Below are 25945 nucleotides of genomic sequence, written 5' to 3'. Positions count from 1 at the left end.
TTTCTAGTATCATTGGAACATTTGAATATAAGACAAAAATATTTTGAATTCAGTGTTCTTAGGGATACCTAGTTTCTTTGGATGGCACCTTTTCAGTTTGCATAGAATCAGATTTTAATTAAGACTCCTTGCAAGATATTGAAATGTTGCTATTGTCTCTTTTACATTATTGGTTTGAAAAACTGACATTCCAAACCAGTCCATATATGTTCACCAATATACCACACTGAGGCCAATGCATTTGTAGCAAGGGAATTAGATACTGTGTTTATATAAATTAAACACGTCTCCTATTGGACTGAGACAGAAATACTGGTCTATCAAATGTTTACACACAGATTGAAATATGTATCAGGTATTTCAGTGGCATGAAAGTGACCTCTATTATTCAATTAACATAAAGAGATGTATTGTCTCTTTTAATAGGCTTTTGAATTGGGAACTTTTATACAGGAAGTCCCCACGTTGTAAACCTCTGGCTTACAAACAACTCCAGATTATGAACAGGCTACCTGCAGATGGATGACTTGGCAATGAGTTCTGACCAAAATGGCAAATAGTGCTTTCCCCCAGCAAATTGAAGAATCACTGAAGCTGCATCATGAAGTAGTGTGTGCATTTTTAGGATATTACGCAACCTGTTTCAGTGGTTTCTGAAAGCACTGGGGGCGTGTTCAGTGGTTCCGTGGCTTGTGGAAGGAGAACAGTATCTTCCACGTTCAGTCACATTGAGCTCCCATTTTTCTCTGCTATGTAGCAAGATAAACGTTTGACAAAATAACCTGTTTTACTTTACATACAAATTCACCTTGAGGACAGAATTAGGAATGGAATTAATTCTTAACCTCGGGATTTAACTGTACCTTGAATTGGAGGAAAGAGAAAGTTCTACCCTCTTTCTCTCCCTCTCACACACCACATACAAACATACACATAGCAGATGCTAATAAAACATGGTAGAAAAATAGTATCACCTTTTGCATATAAAACAAATAGATCTTTTTAAACTAAAATTATTTCCTAATAAAAGTAAGAAGAACGGAAATTAAACTGAACTGATCCAATACCCTCAGACCAGAATCAATCAGATATTAGCTACATCAACTCTGTGAAGAGTTGCAAAAGGTACATAAAATAAGCACGAGGCAATGAATCTGCACATTATATTAAAAACACAGCAGGACTGTACAATTCCAATTTCACCTCTTTGCTAGAAGAGTTTTTATCAGTTATTTTAGAAAAAGGTTTAGTAATAATGCAACCCCCCCAATTTTCTCATATAGTTTGCTCTTTTTAATCTTACGTTATCATATATGATAAACCTTAATATATTAGGGAACTTAGAGATATACACATTTTCTGTATCCATTGTTAAATGGGATGTGCTATTCATATAATAAAGGCAACTACATTCATTTGTCCTTTCAGTATTAGTGCCAGGAAGAAATGAATAGATCAATAAGCTACTGACAGTCCAAGAACAAACACTGTTACTTTATATTTGGTTCGCGAATGAAATGGCTGATTTAGGATCACCTGAGAATATAGATAATATTATACAGAGTATATCAAAGAAGAAAATATACTGCAATAGAGCAGCAAGCTTAAGAAAAAAGATTCAGTCTTTTGCTTGACTCTACAAACAAAGATATAATGTACTAGCTCGATACACGTGCTTTGTTACGAAACTATGTGGTTGGGCTTACTTTTTTGGGAGGAAAATAAGGGCAAAAATTTGCCTCTGCCTACCAGCATCCATCGGTAGTCATCTGGCTGTCAGTGTATGAGAGAGTTGAGGGCTGTTTGGAAAGTGAAATAGTGTTTGCTGTGTGAGCAAGAAGGAGACAGCAAGGAGCCTGGATGTGGCTTAGCTCAACTGTACTAAAGCTGGTTGCTGCTGTGAAACTAAAACTGAAAATTCTCCTCTGCTTGTGTTTTGCATTTGGAACAGATTTCTTTTCAGGTGGGGGAGGGGGAGTAGAACTCCTTAGCATCAGAGCCTGTTAATAATAATATATGAAATACTAATGCTTTAATGGTCATTTCAAAAAATCCTTTCTTAGTGAGCATCTAAAAATCCTTTCTTAGTGAGCATCTAGAAACCAAGAGGAACATACATGCCAAACTTCAAGTTTGTAGGCTTTATGGTTCTGGAGATTTTGTGATGAGTGAATGGTATTTCGCATGTGTATGTGTATATGGCATTCAGCTTTGTTCGGGTATCTTCCCACATCATTTCCCCACGTCATCAAAACTTAAGAAAACACACACACACACACACACACACACACACACACACACACACACACACACACATTTTCTTATGCCTTATATTATGGGTGACATTTTCATATAATGTTAAATGAAGTACAGTCAATGTAAAATCAGTAATGCAGTTTTCATAATTGAACCCACATTTTGGCAGATACAGAAATGAGATGTTTACTTGAAATAATTTTGTTAACTATTTCAGGAAATACTTCAAACACCTCATCTAAGTTTGATATTAATATAAGTATTTCAGTTTTCGTAAAAAATCTAGATGCAGGTTTGGGATTACCTTCACTACAAATCTGGTAACACTTGGAACAGCTTTTGCAATGGTATAAAAAAAGAATAAAGCAACATTCAATAGAACAGGCATAATTAATGTGATATATTAAACATTCAGATCAACTTCATGAGACTTCATCTCACCCTATTACTAATCTCAGCTTTCCAGAAATAGAGTTTGGCTCAGAGGTTCTCATGTTTAAATCATTATTTTACTAATGCACTTTTAGTGTGAATCAGTGCCTCCTCTTGCTGATAAGGGCCACCTTGCAGGATATCAGATACACAGTGTATCCTGGGAATTGATTGCTCAGAAGTAATAGTAATAGTATATGTAGCCTTTAGCCTTTAGGTCGTTGGTTCAGATCAAATCTGGCCTACTGAAGTGACTGAAAATCATTATTATCTGGATCTTGCCTCATGGACTTTGACTAACTTCCGATATTTAGCTTATTTTCCAAATGCTCAAGCAACCACTGTAGAGGAAAGGGAAGAACAAAGAATGCAACAGTGCCCCTATGCTTCAATATTAGTAATTTTATACGCTTTTTTTTTCATCCATTTCCTCAATATGTACACGTATTTCTCCAAATGAGAAATGACTAGATGACTATCACCAGAAAGTGATGGACACCAGTGGTAGATGAGGTTATTTCCACTTTTGCCCTCCTGCGCCTATATCCAACTCACCTCCAGAGGTGATGACAAAATAATAATTAAGATTTGTAATCTGAAGGTGGGCAGCCCACTTTCAAGTCCACTTTTATCCAAGGACTCTTGCTTCTGATTGTATGACTGTAACTTATCCCATATGTTTGTTAAGGGAAAATTTATAAGAGAAAATACTGTAAACTTCATCTTAAGCTCCTTAAAAAAAGGCTAGATATAAAGCTAACAAATAGGATGCTCAAAGTATGGTCTACTCATATGATGTTGTTTTTATAATTTACATGCTTAATGATTTCTAAATAACATGTCACCCTGCATAGTTTCTTTCCAAAATTCCTTTGAGCTAAAAAGAATAAAAAGCATTAATATGCTATGCAGTATATATTTAAATGAGGAAATAAGCAAAAGAGGCACGAATGCTTCAGTAAATGTTAGTAAATGCTTTTTTTTTTTTTACTTTGCATCCATTTTCATTCGCCCACAGTTGTGTGTGAAACTATATTAAAATACACAAAAGGGCATACTCTGTTCCTAATGACTGATTGGAGAAAACAAAGATGGGTTCCCCACAATAGATGAACAGAAGCCTTTTCCTGCAAACAATACCTGAAATACCGCATTCTTAATTATCTATATTTTACTAAAACTCCTATTGTCATGACCTTTAACTGGGTGAAATGAAGCCATTGTAGGGCAGCAATTTTGTAAATCAAGGTACCTCAACTTCTGAGAGAATAAAAATTGGGTTGCTTCGGGCTACTGGCTGTGGCACTGATGCTGTGGTCGTGCGATCTTCATTTTCAAGGTCCATGACAGTTTCCCAGCTAGACTTGAAATTCCTCCTTCCCTCCCCCACCCAACAGCAACCACTTACCTACCTGCTGGAAAGGGGAGGGAGGGAGGCAGGAAAGAAGGAAGGAAAAGAAATGAACTCCTGTGAATCCTTCCCCTCTCACACGTGCCCTCTCCAACCCACACCACCCATCACCTTCCCTGAACTGGAACCTTTCAAGCTCCCTCAGGTAATCTCTCTAACCTACGATCCCCTATATGCCATCCCCAATAGGGATGGGGCATTGGTTGTCTAATATATATTTGAAAATTATCTTGGAAAGAATTTGGAGAATAGAGATATCACAAGACTCAGCTCAGGCTCATAATCGTTAAACATTCATAAATATGTTCTTTTATAAAGTTATTGTACGGTCTTACTATAAAATGTTTTCGGTTTTAATGCTTCTTAAAAATTGCTACTCTAAAAAGTCAGCTACGATTCTTTTATTAAAACAAATACACACACACACACACACACACATGGCCACAATTATTTATCCTTGGCCACAAGAGGAAATTATACATATAAAACTCTTTTATTCCATTTCTTTAACTCTGATCAGGTTCTCTACATGGAAATTTAAATTTATGGAACTGCTGTTGCTTACTCTCTGATTTGGAAGGGAATTGTGATAAGTTGGTGGGTGGGCTTTCTCATGAAGAACCATGAGGAAAAAATACTGTCTGCAAGGAATATCCATTTGCATGAGACTAGTAAAAAGTTCATGGAACCACAACGGAAAGTGAATGCTGAAGTACTTTAACAAGATACCCTTATGTTACTATACAATGTGTACAGCAATTAAGACTGCATATAATGTATACAGCATATAAGGATTATTTTTGAAAGGATTCATTGTACTTTTTACATAATATTAAAAAGTGCAGCATGAACATAATTCATGTTTATTATGTAATGAAGTAATATAATGCTGTATAGATATTGTTATTCACTTTAGAATAAGCACCAATTTGAAATGATCATAAGAAGTAACATCTTCCTTTGAGTCATATGCAAAGAGCAGTTGGGTTCAGATTAGCCTAAATAAATAAAAAAATAAAAAGCTTTCTCTTCTTCACAAAATATGCCTTCAAAATGATTCAACACATAAAAAGAAAAATGCAAAGTACACAAATGGTTACTTTAGTATGAGAATTGAACACATTCAACATAGTCAATTGTACAGGGTAACTGTATAACCCAAGGTTTTTCATTTCACGACTAATCCCTGATCAGAAGAACTAACCAAGCTTGTTTCTAATTAAAAATATGAAATAAAAAACATGGGGGAATAATTTCCAATTATTCACATGTTCACATGTTAAATCTTCAGGATGCCTCAATTTGTTTAATCAATGTGAACTCATAATCCATACTATTTATCATGGAAATTTAATAATTTATCACTGTTAGATGTTTCAGAAATTATTGGTGGAAGTAAGCAATTAATGTTGAATACATTTCATAACAGCTTAGAGGGAAGGTTAACATTTTCAAGTTTTTCATTTTCCCAAAAATATTTTGTGATTAACAGAAAATTTCTAAATACTAGAAGTTAATTAAACAATACAAGTCAGATATCTTTATTTTTTTAAACGTAGTTGATGATAAATTGCACCTAGTCCTTTTGGAAAACTGGATAGCAGGTATGTGGAAAAGTAGTGGTTTAGGTTTCCAGTTAGAATCCAGTTTTCTAAATGTTGAAAATGGAATTAATCCAGCCTATCAGGCTGTTTTGGACAATCTCCTGCTCAACCCCAACAGTTATCTTCATCTAATTCATCATCTAATGATGTCCCTGTATTGCACAATCTTACATAGGTCTGCTCATAAAATGCTGTAGAATGGGTGGAACTTTCTGACCATTTGCCTCATCCACAGATAAGACAAAAGAGAACTTCTTTAACCCTTCCTGTCAGACTCTCATATTTTTTCCTCTTTCATTTGAAAATGGTTACTTATTAAAAGGGAGAGGAGAAAACTATGGATAATGAGCATTACAGAGCCACTCCCTTTTCATTATTGACACCTTTGTTTGCTACTACTGTGCACAATCAAGGTAGATTTCCTGCTCATTTTTGCTCAATAATGTATTTGAACAAAAAGTAAAACTGGGTTACTTGTCAATTCCATAAACTAGATACCTGATAATGCATACAGCAGGCTAATATTATTTATTTTGCAGAGGTGGGAGACCACTGAAAATGTTTTGATTTCTATATAGCTTAGTTTATTTTCTCCTCCATTATCTTTTGCCTGTCAGTTACTTCTAAGTTGCCTATACTACATGCTAGTAACTATGAGAAAGTATAATTATGTATTATGTCTTCCAGCAGAAGACCTGCTATCCACACTTCTATGCATCATCACACACCAGTGTCATCCCTGAATCCCATAGTTGTCCAAAATTTGGCATCACTTCTCAGTTAGGTTCTTTTTTTAATGACACAGTCTCAATATCTCATTTAGCTAAATGAAGTAAAGACATGGTGAAATGAGGAAAGCCTCACAATAAGAATTGTAAAATCACCTCATGGAAACATCAAACTGAATATTACAGCTTAGGTATAAACTGTGTTTGATTTTTTTCTCCCTTTAAAATGTAAAATTAAAAAATAAGGGAGGCCTTTATTTTCCTTATATATTCTGGGAAACTTTCTGTTTTTTGAACATAGGATAATTTTTGAAATAATGAATCATTTCTTTTTCTTTTGTTGCTTGAGCAAAATCCCATGATTATTTTTCCCGAAGTAAACAGCATTCTTCTCCACAGAACTCTGTCACACTCTTAAGATAAATAATGAGAGGGCCTGTCTTTTCTGCCTTAAGAAAAAAATGTGAAGGGTTTGTGAAATTGATTTGATCATTATTTTTTAAAAGAAAACTATTTATATTTAGAAGTATCTTTTATTATGTTCATCTAAGGCACTACCATTTAACAAAACTCTACAAAGAAAAAAAAAACCTTTGTTACTTGATATTCTGGTTGCAGAAAAAACAACAACAATCTCCCTAACACACTTCAAGGACATTTTTTGTTGGGGTGGGGTGTGGGGTGAAATAGGGAATAATGAATTGCATGGGAGAAAATGATTCATTAGTATCTGCTCTGAATGGATCCTATCTGTTAAGCCTAAACAAAATACTTATTGATGAACGAAGCTGTGAATTGAAAAATACAATCACCTGAATTTTGATTGTTTCAATAACATGAAAGAAAGGTGCTGAAGCAATGAACCTTTCTTGTTTAAAAACAAAGAACTGCAATCCAGTTCTATCTCCCAGTAGAACTGGAATCCATTCATAAAGTGGACTTTTGCCCTGGGCACCCTGCTATCTATTGTGAAACTTTGTGAGGTTTCTCCAGAACAGATTTGGGATACAGAGCAGAATACTGGAAGATGAAAAGTAAAAATATGTAAAAATAAGGTTAGAGGATTACTATACTTTGGGAAGAAACTAAGTTACTCTAACTGGCAAACAATAACATGACCATAATTATCTTAAATGGTGATGATAATGATGAAGGTAATGATAAAATAAAACACTCTGTAGCAAATACAAAATACTAGATAGCAGGAAATATGTAGGAAATATAATCTTTTGTATTTGACCAGAAATAAAAACTGAATGTAGCCTCTAAATTCAATAGAAACAGCAAAGCTTGTGGTTAATGCTTCTGATTTTACCCAAATAAGATTTAGGACTCGCCTACAGAATAAGATGTTATCCCACTTCATACAGTAGAAGGTAGTTTTGAATAAACATGCAGTGTCATATTCCATTCTATTTATTAATCCCATCCACTCTTATCTGGGACCCAAGCTTTTAACTGAGTAAAACTGCCCAGAATTGCATCATCAATGCGTTAAAGTTTCTGAAGCGGGCAGTCAGGTTGTGGAGTGCAATAACTTAGTATGGCAGTTTCTGCAACCCATCTTTCTGCTCCCTCTTCTGAACCTCAGATTTTCTGAAATATTCCTCAGTTACTGTTCTCTGGAATAGTGGAGGCTGTGTTGCTCAGTCTTTAATGGATATTTTGGTGTTTACGCTCAAGCTCTGCATGACATGGCTTCCATTGTTTAGAGAGGCACAAATGGGATCAGTGAGTAGAAGGATGTGAAGGAGGGACAGGGAAAGAGAAAGTGTTCCAGTGTCCTTCTGTTTACACCTCTGAATAATGTGATAGTTTACAATATAGTAATGCAACATTTTGTTCTTCTCTTATTAGCTCCTGGTTTCTTGGAATGGTTTTATTCGAATGAATGAATACTGATGCGTTTAGATTCGCTTATGAGTTTAACTAGAGCGACAGTAAAAAAAAATTGAGTGGGAGGGCTCAAGTCACAGGATTGCAGTGGATGCACTCTGATAGAAAAGGGAGAGGAATTGAGTTTTCCAGTTCCTTTCTTCCCCTGCATTATCTCTCATGCCATTCAAGAGAATGCACTGTAATTTATATGAGAGTTTGCCAGTTCCCTAATTCTGTTTTGGCCTAACATAGCTAGTGTCCTCATTTGCAGAAATTGGCAAGAAATGATTGAACTCTTCCCTTTTTCCCTGATGGATCCAGTAGAAGTCTGAACTCACCCCAGTTTTTTAATTTCTTTAAACCACACCGAATAATTAACAAAAGGATATTTAAGCATTAAAATCAAATAAATAAAGTATGTTTAAAATTTGAGCCTCTATTAAAATCTTTATCTACCTAAGTTAGTATTGGCTTTTAAATATCGTATAGTATATAAGCTGCCAAAAATGTTAAAGCTAGTTTGAAATTTTATTGTTCTTGCTTTTGTATAGTATCTAAGATTTCAAATAAATTCTACAATATCCATCTCTAAATCAGCATTTTTTTTTTTTTTGGAATAACATTCAAGGAATATTTCTAGCATGCATTTACATCCTCTTTCGTTCTATCTGTTTCTCAGGCAATGTAAAATCAATTTAAGATAATACAGGTAAAATGGTAATAAAATACAGGGTAAATATTTTTATCAAGTGTTGCCCTAATGGGCATTCTGCTTCTGTACTACGTTCAGTATATTACAAATCTGATACTACTGGGATGCTACCATTCATTCAGATAATGAATTCTGTCAACAGCATTCCTCCCAAACAGTGCTCTGTGCTTAATTTATTAGGATTTTTCAACTTGTTTTCATATTGTTCCTGTGGTATTGTGTGTTATGTCAAAATATATATACTAATGGGACACACTGGACATACAGAGCAGTTATAAGTACTTTGGTATCTCACAATCACATGGGAACTATGAGATAGAAAGCAACATCCAAATACCACCAAAGAACCAGTCAGGTCTGGAAGGGCCAGTTCAGTGGGAAGCACAAGATCCATTCCATCAATGTATATATATATACTCTGCCAGCCATCAGATGCCTTGTTGGTATGAAGAGCTGGTCATGGAAGCTGCCAAAGACCTGGAAACTCTACCCCATGTCCAACATCCAGAGACTATGCACTCGGGGAAAAGGGGGCAGTCAGGTTGTGGTGAACTTCAAAGCCACTGTCATGGATGAAACCTGAATATAGTACAGAAATGGAATGCCCATTGGGGCAAAACTTAATAAAAAATATTTACTCTGTGTTTTATTACCATTTACCTGATTTTATTATCTAAAATCAATTTTACATTGCCCGAGAAACAGATACATCAGGAATATATCAACAATGCCTAAGAATGCCTAAACAGCAGCAGATGTGGAAGGAAGATCAATCAGAAGAAGTGCCGTGGGTACAAGACCTTGCATGGGATGTGCCATCAATAGATAGCTGAGATGGCAGATATTGAGTAATTCTACCAGTGGGTGGGGAAAAACTGGACTAAAAGATAGTATTGAAGTACTGATCATAATAGCACAAGAATAAGTACTAAACCCCAGATCCATAGAAGTAGGGGTCTACCACACTAGACATGACTCAAAGTGCAGGTTCTGCAGAGATGCCTCAGAGACAATCCAACACACAGTTGGCAGGAATATTATACACTGAATGACACAACCAAATAGCTGGCATTGTATACAGAATAGGAGCTAGACTCTCCTAGGTCTAGACAGGAGATCCCACGAAAGATTGTGGAGAATTAAGAAAGCTACGCTCCTATAGACTTTCAGATCGAGACAGACAGAAAGGTATCGACCAATCAACCATTTGAGACATTGTGAGAGTAGACAAGGACCAGAAGCAACAGTAGTGATAGATATAGCAGTTTCAAGCGACAGCAACATCAGAAAGAAGGAATGTGAGAATATGGAGAAGGGCCTGAAGAAAGAACTGGAAAGGCCAAAGTAAAGGCCAAAGGGGTCACAGAGTGGTGCTAGGGGCACTTGGGCCTGTGACTCCTAAGTTGGGAGAGTGGCTCCAACAGATCCCAGGAAAGACATCAGAGCTCTCTGCCCAGAAGAGTGCACTGCTAGGAACAAACTAAGATACTCTACAGAACTCTCAAACACCCTGACCTTTGTTAGAGACCTGAGATTGAGGAACACACAGGCCCACCCATGAAAAACAATCTGTAATCATAAGACAGTATGCATCTATAAATATAGTGGAGAGGTAAACACAAGATTTATATGCAGACTTAATAAGCATGCTGCATGGGAACAATAAATTTAAGGAAAAATGTTATTGAGATGTGCTGGTGCATGCCAACTATATGAAACGTCTGAATTCATCTATGTACAAATTTCATGGGAGTCTTTAATAATGTTTTTAGCTATTGTGCACCTACTATGGGCAGCATTTGTAACAATTCAGTAATACAGTGTGCAGCTTTCTAGTACAGCTGTAGTGCAAGAGAAAATGAGATGATCTCCCATGGCACCAGTCTTGCTTCAGTCTGCCTGTTGGGGCTCTGCCCACCCAGCTTAAGTCAACGCTTAATGCCAGTTTGTTACCTTTTCTCTAGTTTTATCAACTTGCTTTGGCTAACAAGGTATGCAGCATATAAATTATTATTTTTTTAAATTAAAACTACCAAAGTGAAAGCTGGGATTCCATTACAGAATATGCTATCATTTCACTATCCTTAAATTGAGCATTTACTTTTTGGGCGAACGGTTGATTCACTGTGAAAACAACTGTAGTGCTACGAGAATAACATACTTGTTAGATGCCTGTGGAGATTCCCAGTCATCCAGATCATGGTTGACTAAAAGGTGGTTTTTTTTCTTCTTTAAAAGGCAACTGGACTGATTTTTTTGTTGAGGAGGAAGAAGAAAATATTTCACTTCTCATCTAAGAAGCCTCATCATTTCTGATGGTGGGGTGTGGGTGTGGGCTGGAAGGACTTACTGGATGCCAATTTTAGCGTACATTATCAGTTGCAAGAGTTATTGTCTGGAGACTGACTATGCAGAATTCTGTGACAATGTTAAAGACACTTGTGGAAATATGTGTTTATGCACATGTTCATGCATGAGTATCTATGAGGAAGTGCCTTATGAGTCTCCAGATACTGAATTACAATGCTAGCTTCCTTCATATTTGGCTGCAAGACTTCTACCCGTGAAAAATCAAACCTCTCTTCAGCTTAGAAATACATTTCTGAAGGGTTATTTTTTTAAAAAATTATACTTGCCCAAAGTATTATTTTCCCCTATTAGTCAATTTCGAAACTGTGGGTCTATCTACAGATACTACTTGGACCTTTTTATAAGGCTTTAAGCTTTAAAACTACTATAATTAGTCAATAGCAACCTACTACATAGACATTTGACTGCTTTTTTCATACAATTGTATATCTTTCCACAATCACAACATGAATATGACCTCTTTATAACAAATTTTAAAATATATACTGTGGGGATAATCTGTCAGCAATGCTATTATCATTCTGAGCTCTTCCATTTTTTCCACACCAGAGTGAGGATGCCACCAAAACAGGTCATGATTGGTCCAAAATAGAGGAATTCACCAAATTTTCTGCCTTCTTTCTAATTAATTGCTCCTTCTGGTACCTGATAAAGTACGAATACCCACATTCACAACTGGATGTCTGCAAAGGAAGATCTCTGAAAGCATTGAGATGAGAGCAGGAACAGAAATAAAACCTAATATTTCCTTCCTTCCCCCTTCTCCATATTCTATATGTTAGTCTGCATAAAGCATATAAGAATGCCTGAAAGAAGGATGCTTTCCAAGAAGAGAGAATGTTTATATAAGACTCCATCTTTGGAGTATCCTGTATTAGGTTTTTTTCAGGAGTAGTGGGGGAGGTGGAATGAGTTTTTATGGAGGAAATGCTACCGAAGACCTTTTTTGACTTATGTTTAATCATCTTCATGCTGCATCTTCATGACATTGACCTTGCCCATGAGGGAAACAAAGCTTAACTTTCCTCCTTATTCCAATACCATCAAGGGCAGCCTCAAAGTGTGCAAAATCTGTTATGCTTTGCTACTCAATATGTCAGAGGGAAAATCAGGTGAACAGTAGCAAGCAAGATCAGAGAGGCACTTACTGGCTGTTCCAGCCTAATAAGGGCATGTCCTCTCCCCTCCAGTCAACCTTATCTGTTGCCATTCTGCTGTTGTTTCCCTCAAGAGATGGAGACAGCAGTGCATGAGACATAAAGAAAACTACTTGCTGGAGTTTCAATTAGCATAACAGTAAAATACCGTAACAACAAAATAGTGTAGCAGGATGAAATAACACATAAAGTATAGGACTAAGCCCCCACCCTACTCCAATTGCCTCCCAAACAGAGCTGAGAAGAATCTGGACGCTAGCATCTGTTGTCTATATAAAGAAAGAAAAATAAGAGAGTCCTACTGTATATAAAAGAACAGCTTGTGACTTGGCTCCCTTCATGACTTTAATCTTTTTTAAAAGAAAATAAACAAACAGACAGTCGTCATTCAGTTTGGGTTATGACTGACTGGTCTGAAGAAGGAGCCTCAACATCTGTGTTTGGCAGATGTTTTCCCCATCAACCAATAAGTGCAAAAGGGGGAGGCCGGCAAAGTTGGAGAATTATCCAATTGTTTTCTTGATCTTACATTGTGTAGGCAACATCAAGATAAACACCAGCATTGTTATAACTGAAATAATATTGATAATATAGGTGGTCAGTAGTATTACGCTAGAATAATTCCTGGCCAACTCTAGGGAGGATGGAGAGCTCCTTCACTCAGCCATCAGGAAAGGCCAGAAAAAGCAAAACTTTGGGGCTTTGTTATGTAATTTCCTTTGAATTTGAGGATAATTTTGTTATCCAGTCCAATATTCCAATGCTGCTATAAATCATATGTACAAACATGTTCCCAAAACAATAATGAATTAAAATTATTCAAGTACAGAGGCCACAATTTAAGGATCCCTGACATGGGCATTTGAAGATCTTGCATTCTATCCAATTTAATGCTCATATGGCCTCTTTGCTTGCTCAGTAACAAATTTGACTAGATAGTCTCTATTATATGCAAGCTGTGATAGCCACACTTCCATTTAAGTGCCAAAACAATTGGGAAGATGACAAGGCTTTATACAAATGTACAATTTTCAGATAAATGTTCTATTTTGCTATTTCTTCTGCATGTCTATTCAGGATGTAGTTGGTAAAATATATGCATGGAGTGTTGCTTCCCAAAATTAATTTTATCAGGACTTTGCAGCTGCATTCATTCCTACATTCATGAAGACTGTTTCCACAATTGAAACAGATGGTTACCCTTCCATGTATTTAAAAATACTCAAAATAACATATTCCCTATGAGTTTGTGGGTGTCTTCATAATGGCAAAAGGATAAAATCAGAATAATTATAAGAAAAAATGTTTTTTTAGTTCTACCTTATCCAGTTAAACCAAATTAATGGCTCTTAATAATATAACAGCAAAATAGAAAACAAATGCCCTGAAGATTATTTCATTTTATGTGGTTTGAATCTGATTAGCGGTCAGTTATGGTAGTTGAAACCAGGTGGGAACAGTAATCAAGGTTTTTCCTCTGCAGTTCTCTAACAACTGGAAAAAAAATCTCTTGGCACTTGTCCCAAATGATGATAGGATATTAACCTAAAATCTAATTAATCTATGAATGAATTATGGGCCCAAAAATACATTGCGTTATAATCAATTTTAAGTGAGTTCCTAAGAGAAGATAAGATGAAGAAAAAGCTGTAAAATTACCAGAGGTTGATACATTCTGTTTATATGACTGATGATTTTTAAGGGGATAATTTTACAATCCATCAAACTTTTGTCAGCTCGAACATCATGCTGCCAAACATATGCAGTAAATTAATTTTTAGATTTACATATTTATTAAAAATCTTATTGAAACCAGCAAGAAATGAGCTATGTTTGAATAATAAAAGAATGTGTTATTCTATTGAATATAAAACCCAGCAATGAAACCTCCTTCTCTTCCTAGAAAAACCTTATAATCAGGCAATAATTGTATAAAATGCTGTCTGAGTAACAAACAAACAATTTATTAAGATGAGCAATAAAATTACATTAATAATTATGATTCTAAGAGGAGAAGTCAATCTGTAACCAGGGATCAACTTTATAGCATACTACGATTTTTTCAGCTATCCAGAAGCCATTGTTATACTCAGAAACACAAAAGAAGATGAAGCAATAAAGTACTCTTAAATATTAGTTTTAAAAGTATGTGTGCAAAATGGCATTTTATTGCCTGATCTGGCCCAACTTGTGGATGAGATTAAATGTGTATTTCCCTCTTCACCTGTATCTTATCCTTGCCACATTGTACTACTGCTCCTTTATGGGTGAAAAAAAGTTCTTGATTTTCTTAACTGTTTTTTTTTTAATTCCAGCTTCAAATATTTGTAATTGTGGATCCATTTAAATCATTAACCATAAAACACAGTCATCTGAACCACCATTCAGCCATCTGAATATTAGATTATTTATTAAAATACACCAAGCACACCATTGTTATATTGTGACCATGAACAATCCATACAGATGTTTGAAAGCAATATACTTCTGAACAATACTTATAGTGCCAACAGAGAAGTGGGGGGAAAGCCTATTTCCCACTATGTCCTTTTTGGAAAGTTTCCTAGGGACAAACAGCCTGAATTGGAATGGAATTATACTGAGTTATAATGAGAATCAGCAAAGTAATTCTTGTGTGCTCTTCTAGAAATTTCATGTTCTCCTGACAGCTACTTAAAAGAATCTATATTGCATTGGTGGCCATTTTAAAGAGCATGAGGTAACTGCTATGATTTCAATAACATATCAAAATGGGCAAGCAGTGAATTAGCAGGCAGAGAAATGTGAAGCAGATAATTAAAGTAAAGGGGAAAATTTATTGAATATGATGTCCAGTCCCACGAATTCTTGGCAATCCATTTTAAGAATAAAAAAATTAAGTTTCTTTCAAGTGTTAGCTATTTTAATATGCACCAATAATTCAAGAGTTTACCTAGCATGAGTCCTGCAGAGAAAGTGTAACAATAATTAAATTTGTTTATTTATTTAAAACATTAATATAGCCACCAATCTTAGAGTCTAGCTGGCTCCCAAATGGTGAATGCTGAGCAAAAAGATCATATCCCTGGGTTATTTTCTTGTAAATTTGGGAAACATTTATTTGAAGCACCATCTCAGTTCAGCATTCGAAGAAAAAGCCAGCTACTGTCTTTGGGAGAAACATTGGTGATTGGATATTGTTCCATAGGAAGAAATGGGAGAACACTGTTAAAAAGAATATAAGCATCTCATTATTATTATTTTTAAAAACTATGCTGCCCTCCAGAGGACATTAAAGTCTCCTTGTAAAATCTATGTCTACTCAGAAGTAAGTTCTCTTCCTCAGAATAGAAACATACTGCTTATTATACTTCACAAGTAGGCATACTTCATAGCTTACCTAAGAAAAATAGCATCTGTTTGCTTTTCTGTTCAAAACAAGATTTGGACATTAAAACCGAAGTGTGCTAGACAAGGAAGATTTGGAAGTTGCAATTCCCCTATAGTGCCTGATACAAGAAGAATAGAGAACCATTTCAAATATAACAACACAATCTCATGTACCTTTAGAGAATCCCCCTTTCAGTTAAATTTTCACCCATTATCTCTAAATAGGTCCTGTTTCTTTATATCTTGCTCCGGAACGTTGTAACTTCTCTTCCTTTCCTCCTTCTCTCTCTTCTTCTTTCTCCCCTTTTTATCCCTTTGTCTCTCTACCTCTATTTTCCTCTTCTGTATTCCCCTTTTCTGTTGCTTTCCAATATTATACTTATTTTTTGAATTATTTTTCTTTTTTTTGGTTGTTTTTTTAGAACTTAAATTCTCCATCCTCTTTCCCACCTTTCATTTTTCTTCCCCACATAGAATTGCTTGTTCATTAAAGATGGCTTCTTCTTTGTCCCAGTCTTCTTGTTTTGCAGTCTTTTCTTGTTGTTTCTCATAGTTCCAAATCTCCATTTCTAGAAATTGAAAAACGAAGCCAAAAGAACCTTTCCCTTCTTGTGCATCTTCTTTGTACTTTTTAAGTTCCATTTTCAATTCATCCAAAAGTAATGCCATTGTATAAATTTTTAAACAACCACCCGATTAATTTTAGTCATTCAAATATAATAGCCAAAAATCCAAAAGTCACCAAGTAATCCAAATACACACAAGCTGTTTCTTTTTGCTCTTTCTTTTTTCCCCCCACTTTCTCTTCCTGGGGTTACTATTTAGTTGCAAGTTTCAGTTAAAATGTATCTTTTAGAAGTCTTATTGAAATTTTACTTTAGATTCTTTTAAAATCCAGGCAGTCTCCTCCCTCTTCCAGATCCTACCCTTATTCTTTTTCTCTCCCTTCCTGCTTATAGAAGAAAAAGTTTTAATATCCAGAAATCTTTATTGTCCCTTTGGCATTTAGTAATATTTTTAGCTTAATTGCCTATTGATCCCAAAGCAGATTTTTCCAATTTCTTATTTTTAATTGTCAATATAAGGAAGGAGAGAGAAGCAGAAAAAAGTCAAACCTTCCCCTTTTCACTTTCGCTGCTTCCGTCTCTTCTTTTGGAGCAGTGTTATTTCTTGTAAAATTTAAATTTCAGGGTATCTTAGTTATTGCTTTTCCAACTTCACCAGTCAGCCAAAACTTTCACTTCTTATCTTCCTCCTGCACATTCTTTTCTGGTTGAATTCTTCTTTGAGGTGGCCATTTCTGACCGCCACTCCTTCTGCCTTCGGGAAAGGGAGTTTGACCAGCTGAGGAGGAGAGATGCGGCTCTCCTCGACCCTGCTGGCAGTCTCCCCCTTCTTCACCACCTTTACGGGGTGGCTTAGCCCTGAAGCCAGCTGGCTCAGGGCACTCCAGCGGCGAGCCCAGGCAGAAACTGTGCACAATCGCGGATTCCTGTCTGTTGCCGAAGTCCTTCAAACCAATTTTAGAAAATTGGAAACAACATAGGATTAGAATGAGGGATAGAATGGTTACTGTAACTTAGTGAAATGTTTGTGAATAAAGTAAATAAAATAAAATAAATGAGAAAATTGAATTAGGAAGGAATGGGAACATTTTAACCAGTCAATGTTTTATAAAATATAAGTGAAGAGGGGGGAAATTGATTATGAAAAGTTTATAATTGTTCCCATAGAAGTATGATACTTAATTGAAAAGTAATGTGAAAAATGTTAAGACTGTAATGAATATTAATATTAATGATAGAATTGAACTGGAATGGAATGTTGTTTTAATTATATACATTTATAATCTTTTCTTTTCTTTTGTAAAGAATACTGTGTGTAGTTTAAGAATGTACCAAGCAGAATCCGAATGGAAGTTATGTATTATATTGAGTGTTATAATTTTAGGGGAAACATATAAAGGCGTCATACTCTGATCAGTAACTACAGGAGAAATTTTGTTTAATGAGAAAAGATAATAGACAATTGAAACAGGACAGAAAAAAATATAAATATAATGATTTGAATTGAGATGAAATAAATAAAATAAAATTGAGGAAATTAAAAGAGGGGAGAAGCCATGTAGAAAATGTTAAACTGTAATAAGATATGGAATAGAACATAAAAATGAGCATGAACCTGAATTTGTGTCTGTACCCGGGATTATGCTGCTTTCAAAAAAGATGTTTTAACTGTATTTCTTTTCTTTTTGTGAAAACTCAAATAAAATTTACACACACACACACACACACACACACACACAAAGAATAGAGAACCAGGCATTAGGTTATACCTCTCCTCTCTCCTCTTTACTCTTCCTTGTTAAGCCAATCCCAGAGATCTTAAAGAAGCAACTGGCACTTCTTTGCAAAACATTGCAATCAAAGAGATGCCTAGTTCACCCACCACTAAACTACCCATTCACTGTGGCACCTGTCATCTGTGTTCTTATGATGTTCCCTCTGCCCTGCTGTGTCACAGCAATGGGAAAGGGATAATGTGCTTGCAGTAATGAAAGCAAAATAAAACTTGGTATAAAGACAACTCCAATAACAGAACCAACTGCTGCAGATCAGCAGTGGTAATTGCTTCTCAGCTTTCAAGTGGGCGAATCAATCCTTTCCCACCAGGTACCCACACTAGAAACATAGTTTGTACAAATGCAAGCTCATCTGACTTATCCACCCAGATACAGATTCACAAAGGCTAGGCAAGATGGCAAGACACGCCTTCTCTGGCTGCGCTAAGTGCTTTCTCTACTCCTCTCATGGCTTCCTTCCATAGCAAATCATCACGCAAGACTAGAGATACTTTGAGGAGCGCTCTTCACAGCTGCAAACCAGGGTAGATAACAGGAAGATCAGAGGATAGTAGAGGAAAAGACCTGGAACCCTTGCCAAGTCCCTCAAGTGATGGAAGTGGAAAAGCTTTGAAATCCGTCAGACATACTCATTTAATAATGCCCTTTATCAGAAGATACTGGTAAATAATAATTAAAAAAAACCAATGGCATCAATTGGAATTGACAACAATGGTGGTGGTTTGAATTACAACCATTTTAATGAACGCATCATACAAGTAATTCTTGCTTAACAACCAATGTTTTTACAAATGTTTGAAGTTTTGATGGTCAGAGAATGGATGCTTTATGGCCCATAAAGCACTTCTGGCCATCCTGCCCTCCCGCTATGGACACATGTCAGGCATCTCAGCTTGACATTCCACACTCATATGATCATGATTCACAATTATTTTTGCCAGTTTCTGGTGTAAAAACACCCATTCATTTAAGGCCAAAAAATTACTTCTAGTCACATGGGTGCCACGACTCATGGCCATAATTCCAAGCTCAATTATGGTAACCAATTGAGGACTGCCTGTATTATACTAAACATTCTACTCCTAGTGTGTATGGTTTGTTTTGTAAAATTACTAATACTGATAATTTTAGGGCTAGTAAGAATTACAAAGCAGTCTATATTGGAAAAAGGGAAAGGTTTCTTAGGGTTCAAATGGGTTTGCATGTCGCATCTATCACCACTTCCCTAATTTAAACAGATCTTTTGCTAGGAAATGATACAGTCCATACCCTGAAACGTCTTTCCCTTTGAATCTGGAGAGCACCAAAGTCCTACTAAGAATACAGTCCACCATTTATTCCTATCTCAATTCTTTTACCTAAAACAGAGCTAATGCAAGACATGACAAAGTTCTTTCTGCTTTATTTAAATGATTTTGAGTTATTAGAAAGCTTTTGGGTTTTGCAGGAGTTTGGATTAAAAGGGGAAAAAGGGCCCCATTATCAGCAACTCCTAAACCCAAATAAAACATGATCCTGAGAAAAGTTGCAGCTGTTTTAAAGGGTTGCCAGAAAATGTTGTGTGGCTGCCCATGTGTATGTAAGTATACGATAGTTGTTATGGCTGGTATTTGTCCCGAGTTATTCCAGAAAACCAGCCACACAGCACCATAAACCTTATGGTCTCTAACATGCTATTGGAGTCCTGCTTACTTGGCTCAGTCAGAGATAGTGGATATATCAGCAGAATCCTAATGCCTGCTCCTTATATTGACATACATACATTCATCATAAATCATTTCTCTGACAGGTATATTTGGAAAGGAGATGTAAGTTTTTATGGATCACAGTCACATCACCTCCTCACCCACTTTTCTTGGCTTGGTTTGCTCTCATGACTCAGCTGGAAGAAGCTAGATCCATACCATACACCAACATACCTGGCTCATCCAGGACCAAGACCACAAACCATATTGGCTTCCTCAGTCACGATGACTTATTTGTTCTGTTTTGAACTGATCTGGCACAATCAATTTACACCTCACTGAAGGAACAAATAATAATTAATGAAGATTTACCTAAACCATATGAAATACAAAAAGAAACAAGACACGGTTGTCATTGTCTCTTCTTTTGTTTGTTTCAGCTTTAGAAATATTGAATTAGAGATATAAGACAAGATGAAAGGATCAAGGGGATACGGATAAAAAAAGAAACTTATAAATGAAGAGCTTTTGATGACTTGGTGCTTGTCTTGGAGAACTGTTTAAAGGGAGCTGAAAGTTTAATGGAAAATTAAAAGAATCTGGTGTACTTGCAGATTTTAAGATCATCAAACAAAAGACAACGATGTTGACAACAACATGAAGACACAAGATCAAACAGACCTGATGAATAAAACAGGTCTTAAGGTTGAGAACAAGATAAAATACTTGGATATTAATATGACAAACATGAATTGTATGTTATTTCAAAATAACTATTGTATGTGAATACTTGGAATGAAATTCAAAAAAGATGTGTTAAGCACAATTGTCGCTGTTGGGGAAAACTTCTTTGATTAAGATGGATATCTTGCCTAGAACATTATTATTTTTTATTTCAGACAATACCTATTTGAAAATGCTTATCTTCCAGAAGACAGGCAGGTTCCGAATAAAACCAAATATCCAACAACACAACCCTGAGTTAACTATATTCTAATCTACATTGTGATAATTACCCTAATTAAATATATGTCTGCATGAACTTCAGACTTAGGTAGGTTTACAGAAAAATGGATGAAAGCCTTACAGAAGGAAGATTCAAAGTTGAAATAAGGAGGAACTTCTTGCTTATCAGAGATATTAAGCAAAGGAAAAGTTTCCTTCCTGAATCATTCAGTAGCCAATACTGGATGTATTTTAAGCAAAGGATGCACACTGCTTTATTCTGGAAAGCATGAGGATTGGCTGGTCCCAATCCTATGATTCTGTGATAAGAAGAAGTCTATGTGGGAGATCCAAGTGCAAACAAACTAAACTTACCTGTATTGGGGAGAGAGTGAAATGACTTTTAGAATTAAAAAATGGGTCTTACATCAAAATATATGGTTTCTAATGAGGGTTTTGTCCTATTAATTTAATTTTACATATCACTCTTAAAAAGGGCTATGTATTATATTTATAGCAACAAAACGATAGGAAGATAAAAGGATAAGCTGGAGTGCTTATTAGTGAACAAATGTAATCTTGTGGTCTAGAAATACCCTTCGATGACCGACTCATGTATAACGAAGTAAACTTAATATTTGCCAACCAGGTCAAATTTATATTAGTCATGGGAGGTAACTTGCCTGACCTAATCTAGTAGAAAAAGAAATACAAAACAGTGAATGCAAGGAAACAATAGTTCTTTTCAGAAAAACAAGATGCCTCCTGTGTTTTTTGCAACATTAGGAAAAGGAAAAACCAAGAAGGGTAAACTCATGACTGGCAGGAAGAAACAAGGCAGTGAAGGTTTTATATTTCTGTCCAAGAAAGCTTCCAAGGCTTTGAACATTTAGCTAATGTAATTTTTAATGTCATAACACATACTGCATGTTTCATTCTTCTTTTTGATGTGTGAAAAATTGTTTCACTTACAATTATACGCAAATTCAAAAAAAAAAAACTGGAAAAAAAAATTACTCGACGAAGGAAGATATCCTTCCAGCTTCTTTTTGCCTTAGAGCTGATAAGAAACCATTATTCTGGTCCTCTGATTATAACAGAGCTGGTAAATCAGTTTTTTTTTTTCAAGTATGTTACTGAACTTTAAATATAAGTACAATTGTCTATTCAGAAAGATTCCACATTGACACGCCCTTCCCCTCCAGTGAATATAGAAAGCTACGCTCAATCCTTTTCCATAAAATTCTACTTCTTGTGTATTTTAAACTATTTTTTCTTCTTCTCTTTTAAATGCAGAAATGCAGTGTTTTCAAAACCAAAGATCCAGTCCAAAGATCAGCATTGGTCCATGTAAATATGTACAGTAGGTCAGGCCTCCCCAACGCTTTTTTCCTTCATTACCCAAAACTGCTTAGTCCTTTGTACCCAATGTAGGCAAAATAGTTCAAGGCAATTTAAAGGCCCCACTTGTGATTGGGTAATGGTTATTTTATTACTCAAATAAAAAGCACCTTTATCCAATTTTGGTCACTTTACTCAGGTGTGATCTGAATCTTTAAAAAAATATAAAATATTCATTTTGTCTTTCCTCCAAGCAGAGCACCGCATCTCTGACTGCGCCAGCACTCTGCTAAGAGGGGGTGGGTGGAGAGAAAAGAAACTTTGACCTATCAGTGAGGCAGAACAGCTTTCAAAAAAAACTTACTTTTGCATGTATCGCTTTGTGCATTTTTGTATGCAAAAAAAGAAAGCCCTGAAAAAAATGCCCCCTAGCTACATAAAGTTTGCGAAGCACTGATTTAAACCATGCTGTTCCTAAATTGCAAGTCAAGTGACAGAAATAAATCTTTACTACCTTGGTTTTGTGGAATACATAAACCCAGGCCTGTGTCTTCGTTTGCTTTGTGCTATAATTCCAGCAGCCTTTCCTCTCAGATTCCATTCCCCAAATTTTGAGATGAATATTGTATTTCCCTTCTCTTCTAGTAATCTGGAAAAACGCATCCTAGGTCTGCTTTCTATTGTCCTTGACTTACAAAATTTTTTTTAGTGACTATTCAAATTTACAGCAGCATTGAAAAATGTCCTATGACCATTTTTCACAGTTACAACCTGGGCAGCATCCCCATGATCATGTGATCAAAATTCAGATGCTTGGCAACTGATTCATATTTATGACAGCTGCAGTGTCCCGGGGTCATGTGATCTCCCTTTGTGACCTTCTTACTAGCAAAGTCAATGGGGAAGCCAGATTCACTTAACAACCAGGTGACTAAACTTATCAACTGCAGTGATTCAGTTAACAACTGCATCAAGAAAGGTCGTAAAATGGGGCAAACTCACTTAACGTCTCACTCAACAACAGAAATTCTGGGTTCAGTTGTGGTCATAAGTCAAGGAGTACCTGTACCTTGTGCTACTTTAACAATTCTGAAAGTCAATTACGGAGGCTGAGAGTGTGTTGAAACTATAATCATACTTCAAGTTTATGTGGGGTACTGAAAAATATAATTAAGTTTATATGATTGATGCAATTAATTCTTTATTAGGTACTGCCACTAAGTTTGCTTCCATACCTGGCACTGAAAAAAAATCTATCAGCATAATTTAATAATATATTCAATTGATTCCAGTTTTAATATGAAATGTTGCGATCGGCACACATTTTCACACAGAATTTTACTGAAGCTAAAAAGCACGGTTGCCTGACTTCTTCCAATTGGTGTTTTAAATTCCTTGGTTGTATAGAGGTTATTCTATTTCAGCCAAGAAATTTCCCTGAAATAGTTATCATTTGAGGATTAGTCTTTTAGATTATTTCTTTCAATAGTGTCAGAAGGCTTACATGGATATTAACTACTATTTTCAAAGCTGAAGCAATTTTTTTTCCAGTAACTTCTATGATTTTTTTTTTTAATCAGGCACAAATATGATTGAATTTGCCCCTCTTCCCTTGTAACAAAATACCAAGTTACAAACAAGCTAGCAAATACCAAATGGGATGCCATCTGGTGCAATGAACAGAATGTAACCAGTTCCCATGACTTCCAAAATAAAATCTGAAATGGATATTCACTAGATCCTCGAGTAGCTTGCAAAACTGCCTTAACACTGGATGGCAATTACTTTTGACACTGATTGACTTAAGATAGTTTAAACAGATTATTCTGTAATGGCCAAACCCTTAACGTGTTTGGATTGTTCTTCATGAGGTTTTATAGCATTTATATACGTTAAATGTGCTAAAATTTATTATTTATTTTTTGTTAAACATGTACAAGATAACAAGTATAGGTGTTAGGAATGGTAGTCACCTAACAGTTGGGTTGGCAATATATAAACCAGGATAGTCATTTAATACTGTTGTATCTTTAAAAGAATGCTGTAATTGTGATTGGCTGAGGTTCCTCCAACGGCCATAAGATGGAGCCAGAAACCTGGTTTGCTCATCTTCTTGCCTGAATGTCGTTCTGGTTGCATTGCTGTGAGTCTTGCAAACTGTTAGCAAACTCCATTTACTGAACTTTGTTTATGATACTGGACTTCATTTTTGAATTATCCCTGGACTGATTGTATTGAATACTACCTGCTTTAACCATGTATGATTTGGACTGTTTGTTGGTCTTTGTTTACCTGTTTACTGGAAGTAAAACCTACATATTACTATTCAGTGTATCTGTATGGTGGTTGTGTGTTATTCAACACCACTCTCTCACTATGTTTCCCTGAGTGCACTCATTCTCCTAATGGGGAATACCTCAACAATAGGTATGAACATAAACATGAACAAAGGAAGTAAATACAGAGAAAAGAGGACAGTAAGACAGAGATGGTAGTCACACTGGTGCACTTATGCATGCCATCTTTAAGGACCTCTTAAGAATGGGTGAGGTCCACGGTAGACAGTTTGAGATTGAAGCTGTGAGGGGTTGAGACTGTAACAATGGAGTCAGGTAGAGTTTTATAAAAGCATCTATCTTTGTATACCAAAGCTAACACATATAAAAGAAGGATAAATCCTATGCTATCCTAGCACTGTACTATTTTATTTTGTTGGTTGCTTAATTCTAATTAGTTCAGTTTACTTTGCTTTTATAACAGAAGCTAATACACAGACACCTGGCACATATTTGTACCACAACTTGAAAAACTCCATGACCTTTTCATGATTGCATATAAAAATAAATGCACAGAAATAGATTTATACCCCAAAATCTTCCAACAGGCTTTTCAATATATATATTTTGTATTAGCACACAAGGATGGGATCATGCAAATAAGACTTACTATCTTCTTCATGTCATCTGGGCATCATTACAGATTCTGATATTTTTTTGCTTGTAACTTCCAAAATGTCTTATTATTATAACTAAAACACTTAAATTTTTAGATCAAAATTCAGGAACACTTATTTTCAAGCCCATTTAATTTATTCTACTTATTAATTTACCATATTTACATTTATTCAACAATACATATAATTTCTATTATTATTAAGGTATTCTAATAAATACAGAAATTTATTTCGCATTCTGTTCTTCAGTTCTATGAATGTGTGACCTCCAACATGCCAGATATATAACCTCAGTAAAGTTTAACACTTCCTGTTATAAAAAATTTAATGCTTCTGATGTATTTTATTCCCCTCTGTCTGATTTTCATCTTGTTGCATTTAGTTTGATAGTTACTGAAATTACTGTTACATTCTTGCTGTAAAAAAGATTACAGACAGTCCTTGAGTTATGACCATTCAATCCTTGAGAGACTATTCAAAATTACAATAATGCTGAACAAGGGGACCAGTCTGTGAAGGATCAGTTTGCAAAGTTGAAGCTGTTGCAGTGTCTCTATGGCCATGTGAACACAATCAGGTACTTGGGTACCTTGTTTGTAATAACAACATTACAGGGAGCCAGAGCCATCTGATTGCCATTTGCATCCTTCCAGTGGTGGGATTCAAATAATTTAACAACCAGTTCTTTGCCCTAATGACTGGCTGGGTAGGCGTGGCTGGGTGGTCATGTGACTGGGTAGGC

General features: G+C 35.7%; 1 protein-coding gene and 1 long non-coding RNA gene across 6 annotated transcripts in view; one reads left to right on the top strand and one right to left on the bottom strand.

Annotated features, from left to right (window-relative positions):
• The window catches only part of NCKAP5 (NCK associated protein 5), a 666974-nt gene that overhangs the window by 1645 nt on the left and 639384 nt on the right, over positions 1-25945 (bottom strand). The gene's annotated exons all lie outside the window — the stretch shown is intronic.
• Positions 1-25945, top strand: part of LOC148128003 (uncharacterized) — a 59427-nt gene that overhangs the window by 4231 nt on the left and 29251 nt on the right. Inside the window, exons 3-4 of one of the 2 annotated variants that reach the window (XR_015740799.1) lie at positions 14864-15267; positions 20405-20806. The exons of the other annotated variant lie outside the window; for it this stretch is intronic. This is a non-coding gene — a long non-coding RNA (uncharacterized LOC148128003). Of the gene's footprint in view, positions 1-14863; positions 15268-20404; positions 20807-25945 lie in introns of those variants that run through there. 2 annotated transcript variants of the gene reach the window in all.

This window comes from Pseudonaja textilis, chromosome 1, assembly GCF_049901715.1.
Source record: "Pseudonaja textilis isolate UNSWEBS1 chromosome 1, rPseTex1.2, whole genome shotgun sequence".
Classification (NCBI taxonomy): Eukaryota; Metazoa; Chordata; class Lepidosauria; order Squamata; family Elapidae; genus Pseudonaja; species Pseudonaja textilis.
This window is presented reverse-complemented; position numbering and strand designations above follow the sequence as displayed.